Below are 8,843 nucleotides of genomic sequence, written 5' to 3'. Positions count from 1 at the left end.
CATTTTCTGACTGTTCATTTGAATACTTGTGCCTGATAAGTCAGAAAAAATCTGTTGGCACATCAGCCCCACCAAAAAAAAATCTAACCAGCTGCCACTGCTGGTATCCATGCATGGTCCACACCAAAGAAAATGAAAGGTGGGCTTGACCAACTCACGGCTCCCGACCGACTCCCTCCTTTCGGTTCAGTCATTACGCACAATTGACTTGAAAGGCTGAGGGAAATCAGGGTTTGGGGACCCTTGTGGTCTAGAGAGAGACCGTTTCCGAAACTCGCCTCGGAGACAGTCATCGCAGTTTGGTTTACTTTCTCTTCTTCGATTCTTGGATGTGAGGACATGTCCAGATTTCAGGATCTTAAAGATTTATTCGAGCGGCGGCTGCTCGCTGCGGTCATCAGAGACCTGGGAGAAGGAAGAACAGTATCTGGATACGAAGAGGAGCTGCAGCGCCAAAGAGAACTACTGGATGGGATTTTACTCCCTGAGATAAAGCTGCACAGAGCAGGTTAGTCTCTGAAAATGTATCTGATAATGTTTCGGGGGATCGAGCCGGTTGATAGACGTAAACTCTGACGGAATACAATTGAATTCATGCAGAAACCACATCCGTTTCTCCGTTTCTGCGTCGGCCACGAACTCAAGATACATACCTTTGATAACTGCTAAATAAGGCTCTAGTTCTCATCATGTCTCTTCGTCCTGGCAGACTACCTGCGTTTGTTTATATCTGGCGCGCCGCGAGCGTGGACTGATACACTAAGCGGCGAGCGCCTCGTAGCCAGCTGTGGCTCTGCAGCGGAGGTAGTGCTGTTTTACGGCACAAAGAGAACTAGAGCCTTATTTAGCTGTGTTTTTGTGTGAAAGTAACGCACTGAAAATTCTCTTAATAAAGTGTAAATGCAGACCAATATCAGATTTTTTTGGTGGGACTCCGTTTATTTGTGTTTTGGGTCAAGTAAAATATGGCCCCGTCTGAGTGCAGAGGAAACCGGCAGAGGAGCAGGGAGGGGGTGTTTGGTGTGAGCGCTCTGGGCTCCTGCTGCACAAAATCACTGCTGTAGGGGTAATTTCTGCCCTAAACCTTGTGAAAGGACCCAACTTGTTCCATCCCGGAGTATCACTTTAAACTACTTTCAGTGTAAGAAAAAAGCTTCTAATAGAATTCAGTGATAAAAACTGTGAATTGACTTAATGTATTAAAAAAAACCATGAAACTCAGGCATATTCACCTTTATCATACATATAATAATGAATCTTCAATTAAATACTTGGTTTTACAATTCAAAATGCCACAATGTTCATTTTAAATGTCACAGTTTTGATGTTAATGAAATGGTCGGGTGTGGTAAATGTCTCTAATAGAGGTCAGTTATAAAGCAGGTTTCAAAATGCAAACTGAGTGAAGAAATGAAATAACTGCTTCTCTTCATGACTTTACACATTTTCTGAGCACATGATTCACACACAGCCTTACTTCACTCAGACTAGGGCTGTCACTGTCTATTGGAGTTAACAACATTTGTTGGAACATGATGTAAAATAGTAATTCTGGAACTCTAATAACCTGCTGAAACACCGGCTGCAGACTCTACAGATGAATCAGACAATGTGATGTAGTTTGCCTCGTTTTCCAACAGATGGTGCTCCAAGAACTTACTACCATGTTGAAGCATGCCCTGCTGAGCCATCACTAAACAAAGCTACACGAGTGAACTCGAGTGGGGCAGCTGCCGCCCTGGGTGCCATGGGGAGCCTGTTTGGGGACTTGTATCAATGGGATGACTTTGGTAAAGGCTGCCATGACGGTATCCTGGAGATACGAGCCTATGTGAAGGATCACACACAGACATCAACCTGCTGCTTTGGTGGAGACATAGTTTCCAACAGGTACCCACAACTCTCAAAGCTGGCCCGTAAATACCTACACTCAGAGTGAGGAGTTGAACAGTCTGATGGCCACAGGCAGGAATGACTTCCTGTAGCGCTCAGTGCTGCATCTGGGTGGAATCAGCCTCTCACTAAAAGTACTCCTGAGGCTCACCAGCACATCATGGAGTGGGTGGGACACATTAACCAAGACGACATGCGACTTAGACAGCATCCTCCTCTCAGACACCTCTGTCAGAGAGTCCAGCTTCACTCTAACAACGTCACTGGCTTTCCGGATCAGTCTGTTTAGTCTTTTGGTGTCAGCTACCCTCAGCCTGCTGCCCAAGCACACCACAGCATACAAGACAGCACTGGCCACTGTATTACCATATATCACAGTTTACTATCACAGTTACTTTGATAGTATACCACAATTTCACTCTGAACATAAAACCTGTTTCTGATAGATAGATAGATAGATAGATAGATAGATAGATAGATAGATAGATAGATAGATAGATAGATAGATAGATAGACTTAGTCTGCCTGACATGACATGGCTCAGAGGACAGCATGTACGGCTTTCATAAAAACAAAAACACATTCAGATAAAAACAACACATAAAAACAGAAAAGGCAGAATTTTCGTCTTTTTGTTGTTATTCAGGAGGGTTATGGCTGAGGGGATGAAGGATTTTTTATAGATGTTTTTCTGGGCCAGTGGAACTTCATGCCGTCTGCCTGATGGCAGTAACTGGAAAGAGTGATGAAGGGAGTGAGAGGGGTTAGGGCAGCACGATATGGCCAAAATCCAATATCTCGATATTCGTAGGCTATATCTTGATACATGATATATATCTTGATATTCTGATTTCTCCTCTAAATCACTTTATTAATGTTAAATCCAACCCTTTGATGCATAAAATGACATCAGTTTAATGACTCAAGCAGACCTTTCAGTTGGATTCAAAGTTTGAATGCAAAAAGGGGAAAATGTCAATCAGGTAGAGTTAAGAAAACCTTTTATTTTAAACCAAACTTCATGTAGTTACATACTTTAAGTTCCAGTAAAATAATCCATTCAGATAAGTTTGACTGTTGTATTATATTATATTATATTATATTATATTATATTATATTATATTATATTATATTATATTATATTATATTATGAACTAAAGTTGGAGATAATATGACAAATCATTTCCATAAATCAGCTACCTGGATACAGTTGGTCACGCTAAAAGGACTCTAGTGACTTCTGTCTTTGAGCCTGAGGTCTGGTTGAATTGTAATGGATTTGGGTTTGGCTTCTGATAATATTCCAGCTAGCAGTATTTTGTTATTCATCAAACTCAACTGCCGTCATGTTTCGAGCAGTGCACAGCTGATTGCCGTGACTTAATGAGAGCAGGGGAGCGGACAGACTGCAAAGAAAAGTGAAAGTGAAAGTCAAGAAAAGGACGCATTTGTTTCTTGCTGTGGAGTTGGAAGAGAATCAGGGATCATACGGACAGCTAAGCAAACCCAAATAAGCAACAACACTCTAGAAAACAAGCCCAAGAAACCCACAACCCCTGAATGACGATACGTGTCAGTGACTTTTTTTTCGCCTCTCCTAATACCAAAACACTTGTGCACAGGAGAATTTTTCTGGATAGATGGGGGGAGTGTGGTGCTCGCTCTTAGAGGAGTACTGGCTGGGCAGCAGAGAGTGAAACGAGCAAATCACTGAAGAGATTTACGTTCTGACGACTAAAAAAATGTAGGTTACTGTTTATACTCAATGATTGCGATATTGTCATTTTATATATCTCACATGCAAAAACCTGAGATACATCGAGTATATTCGATATATATCCCCCAGCCCTTAGAGAGCTCCTTGATTTTTGCTGCTTTGTCAAATTTTGCGGCCCCTGTTTTTTCCTATAGCTGTGTCAGTTATAGTTATGTCAATCTAATCATGCTCACGTTAACATGCTGAAAAAAGAACCGAGCATTTCCATCTGTTTTTTATCAGAATTGTAGGGGGGGGGCATATCTTGATAGTTCAATTGCCCCCCATCAAATGAGCACTGCTACAACTTAAGACTTTTTGACTGATGTTGGCTGACATGACCAAGCCTTCTCTGAGGGCGCGGTCACACTGGCCATCCAAACCGTGCCGTGCCTAAGCACGATTGGCCCCCCACAGCACTGTTCTCCAGCTGGAGAGTATGGCCAGCAGTCACACTACCCCAATATGAACCAGACTTTAGCAGATATCACACATGTGCACGGCCCGCCTCCGTCATCATGAAGCATCTGTTTACATGAAGCGTGATCTCATCAGAGTCAGCACAATGAGACACAGAGAGCACTGCTGCAACTTTAGAGACTTTTGGACTTATATTAAGTCATTTTCGCCCGACACAGCCCTCTAACACCCCTGCTTTGTTTAAAAGGATTGTCGAGAGATGCGCTTGTGGTGATCAGACCTCATGGATCACACGTGCTGTCCGCGTGCTTGTGCTCGTGCATGAAGTAAACCGTGCCGGAGCCCACCTCTCCAAAGCATGCCGAAGCACGGAAGCCAATCGTGCTTGAGCACGGCATGGTTGCGGTCACACTGGCCATTCCAAATGTGCTTTAGGGCTGAAGCGTGCTTAGGCACGGTTGGCCAGTGTGTCCGCATCCTTAAAAGAGCCGTTTTGGGAGTGCTTGCATACTAGGCGATGTCCGGCCACAGGACCGCTCCCTCTGCAGAGAAGTAGGCTGTGAAGGTCTCCCGAACCCTGATGGCTTCCGTGGCAGAGTTGTTCACAGCCACTCTTCCCAGACCAGGCAGGGGCTACAGATCACCGTCTGGGAGGCCTCTCATCGCAGACGCTGGGTTGGTCTTCTGCAAGAAGTTGTGCAGGACATAGGTGGCCTTGACACACCTGCCTACAAAGTTCGACTGGAGTTTCATGGGACACTGGTACATCCGCAACTGGGATGCAAGGATCCCAAAGGCATTCTTCACCACCAGCGGTGCCTGGGACAGAAGGCAATTGTAAACCCACCGGTCTGTGGGAAGTGTGCGCCCAGGAAATGGCCTCATTAATTTTTTTCTGAGTAGAACACATGTGGCTGTGGTCCCCTGTAGTCAGCTCCTGGTAACAGCCGGACAGCAGGCTGTTGGAGGGTGCTGTCACGGAGTGCACAACCAAAGGCTGAGTTAGCCAGGATGCCGCCATCACTGGTCCTGCCGTAGCCCCGACATCGATGACCCTGAAGCTGTGCTGGGCGTCCACAACAGCAGGGAGGACAATGGAGTTATGGAACATGGATCCGGGTCTGCTCTGATGGACCAATCAGGTCAGACTTGCTCCTGATTGGTCAAAAAAAGGAATCGCTCACATCGGCAAATCCCCAAAATCTAAACAACTCGTTTTAGGTCAGGATTTTCACAAGAACTAAGTGCAGGTTTTGTCATTAAATATCACATTTTTTGGGCTGGGAGGAAAGACAAAGACCCACAAATTTCCCTAATAGACTTAATTAAGGGATTTTTGCACAATATGGGACCTTTAAGTTTCTTTTGTCTTTTCTATGTTTTAGCTGTCATCATTTATTTTCTTACAGACCTTTTTGCATTTTCTATACACTTTCTTACTATTGTTTTCTTGATTGCTGCTGTGACTTCAATTTCATTATGCTTGTTACAATGACAATAAAGTTCCATTCTATTCTATTCTATTCTATTCTATTCTATTCTATTCTATTCTATTCTATTCTATTCTTTATTTTCTTTTTTTCTTTGTGTATCTGTTTCCACCTGAAAAACACGGGCGCTTGTGTTATTGAATGATATTTGATTTCAACAGAGGACAAAAAATTAAAGAAATCACATTTATTACAGCCCGGAGGTCAGTGGGTGATAAACCAGGTCGAAAGAGTGCCCGACCGTATGTGACGCTTTGTGAAGAACGGCGAATGCCCCCATAGGGAAAATCTGATTGGTCAATACTAGGCCTTCTATGGATTGATCTGCAAAAAAATTTGAGAGCAAGCAGAGATCTATAAGCAGAAATTCCCTCAGCGCAAGAGGAAGAACCTGGGTGTGAGCGCAGGAAATCTGTGCAAGCAGCATTATAACCAAACCAAAGGACATGCATGTGCATGCGCAGCAATGTAACAGAGCAAGAGGACACAGTTTGAGCAAGTGCAGGACAAATTTAAGCGCAAGAGCAGAGTTTTGAGAGACAATATCACTTAATCTGAGCATGAAATTAATAAAATGCTGCTCTCAAATCAATTAAAAATGCCCTTGATTTAGGATAGGAAATTCATTCCATAGCACTCTGTCAGGGAGGGGGAGTGTGTTGGGGACGGTTTGAAAAAGGCCCTTATGGTCTGGGGAGAGACAGACACAAGACGGGAAAGAGAAGAGCCCAACGGAAGTTAACGAATGAACGGATGTTTTCAGTAAATGATTAGGTTTAGTTTGTTCACCCAGATGACTCATTTGTTTTGAACGAAGCGTTCACAAACGGAAAATCACTAAATATGGCTATATAAAAGACTCACCCGGAAAATTCACATAGGAAAGATCCAGAGTAAATGTGAAAAGGTGATAAACATCTTTCGGTGTCTGGCTGGTAGTGAATGGGGAGCAGAGAGGGGGACTATGCTCATGATGTACCAGGCAATGATCAGGTCAGCAATAGACTATGAGAGCTTTGTTTATGGGTCTGCTGCAAAGTCCACTTTGGACAAACTAGATGTCGTCCAAGCGAGGGCTTTAAGAACATGCTGTGGGGCTTTTTGTACAACGCCCACTCCTGCTCTGCTAGTTGAAATGGTAGAGTGGCCACTCAGAATTGGGCGCAGCAAATTAGGATTGCATTATTGGGAAAAACTAAATGGTAGTAGCCTGAGTCTCTCAGCCAAGTGCCTAATAAATGAAAATTGGGAGTTTTCTGGTGGGAGGAAAAAAGGAAACTTCCTATCTGGAGTTGGAGAATTGGCCAGGAGAGTGGGACTAGACAAAGACAAAGGCCTGATACAGGCATTCTGGTCAGTTGTGCCAATGTGGCTGCTCCCAGAGCCTATAGTAGACTTAACACTGTTAGACTGGAAGCAGAAGGAAGGCATCACTAGCTCGCAGGTCAAAAGCTACCTAAGCAATACATGGGGGGCGCATTTGCAAATGTTTACAGATGGTGTCTAAGGACCCAGACAGTCAAAGAACTGGGTGTGGAATATATGTGGCGGGCCCTCAAGTCCATCAAGGTTTACGTGTGACAAATGGGACATCTGTGTTTGCCCCTGAAATAATGGTAATAATTTGGTCACTATGGTGGGTTGAGCAAGTCAAGCTAGACAGAGTCATAATTTGCTCTGATTCAGCTGCTGCCTTGATGGCCTTGAGGAGCAGAACATCACAAGCCAGGGCTGACCTCATAAATGAAGTTTTGATAAGCCTGCTCAGGGTGGAAAAAGGGGTGTGTGTATAGCGTTCCTTTGGGTCCCAGCACATTCAGGTGTAGAGGGGAATGAAGTGACTGACAAGCTCGCAAAGAACTCGCTCTGGAGAGATAATGTAAATGTTAAAATGCCTTTAGGCAAACCGGAGTTTTATAGTGTCATAAAGGAGGGGCTTGAAAAACAGTGGCAGGAAGAATGGAGTAATGAAGTGAGAGGGAGGCTGTAATACTTAGCACAACCATCTGTCAAAAAAAAGAGTGTGTATATGGGAAATGACAGGAGAGACACGGTCAAACTGACCCGACTGAGATTTGGACACTGTGGGCTGGCCAGCTGCCTAGAAATAGTCGGGAAACATCCAGATGGGCTATGCGAGTGTGGAACAGAAGAGACTGTGGTGCATGTCCTCTTTGAATGTGAGAAATATAGGGCAGAGAGAGATCAGCTGGCTGAAGAACTGGAAGGATTCGGAATCTCCACATTGGATTATAAAACTCTGTTCAGTCGGGGGAAGGAGAGTCGAGCTGTGGAGAGGAGAGTGCTGGCTTTCCTTCACTCCACTGGCCTCTACCAGAGGATATGAGAGAACTCTAAGGAGTGCAATCTTGCTCTGAACTGTGGGGGGCAGTAATACGCAAATAGCGTCTACACTGCCGGAAATCTCACAGAAGAAGAAGACTTCGACGTTCACATGTGTTACTGTGGTGTAGGGCGTATGAAGAATATAGGAGAGAATTGAGGAGCAAAATGAGGAGTGTGGGGATTCTGGGATTTGAAATGAAGGATATACTTAGTGAGGGTGGTGGAGATACTTTAAAGATGGTGGTGGAGTTTCTCAAGAGCATAAGGATTTATGATAGATTATAAGGATTTTTTTTTTTATTATTATTATTTTTTTTTTTTATTATTATTATTATTTTTTTTTTTTAAATGGTGACTATTATGTATTTGATCATATTATTATCAAATTAAATAGATTTATTTGTTTATTTATTTATTTTAATTATTATTATTATTATTATTATTTCATTATTTTATTTATTTGTTTGTTTATCAAATTCTAGTATTTTGGTTATTTAGTGGTTAATTTCCATTTATTTACGTAGGACAAGAGAGAAGTAGGTAGGGTCATTGGAGCCTGGCCCACTCCGGGGCCAGAAGGTGGCGGTAATGCCCGTTTTTAAGGTGGCCAACCGCCGTTAAACACCACAAAGAAGAAGAAGAAGAAGACTTCGACGTTCAGGTTTCTTTCTTTGATTCTTAAGCCGCGTTTCCACCAAGCAGTCCGGGTCGGTTCGTCTCGGTACGGTGCGCTTTTAGCGGCGTTTCCACACACTCATCCCGGGACGGATCCCTAAAAACCGAGACGAGCCGTCCCACTTTTCTGGGACCCTTTCGTATGGGTGCCAGACTGAACCGATCCGCTCTCGGGAGGTGGAGCAACACACTGCAGACCGTTGATTGGTCAAACGAATCGTCACTTACCCCGACAGCGGCTGCATTTCTCCTGGCGGCTCACA

The sequence above is a fragment of the Halichoeres trimaculatus genome, unplaced genomic scaffold, assembly GCF_033239565.1.
Source record: "Halichoeres trimaculatus isolate MK-OKI-2021-1 unplaced genomic scaffold, fHalTri1.1 fHalTri1_scaffold_5, whole genome shotgun sequence".
Lineage (NCBI taxonomy): Eukaryota > Metazoa > Chordata > Actinopteri > Labriformes > Labridae > Halichoeres > Halichoeres trimaculatus.
The sequence above is the reverse complement of the archived record's forward strand: the minus strand, read 5'-3'. Positions refer to the sequence as shown.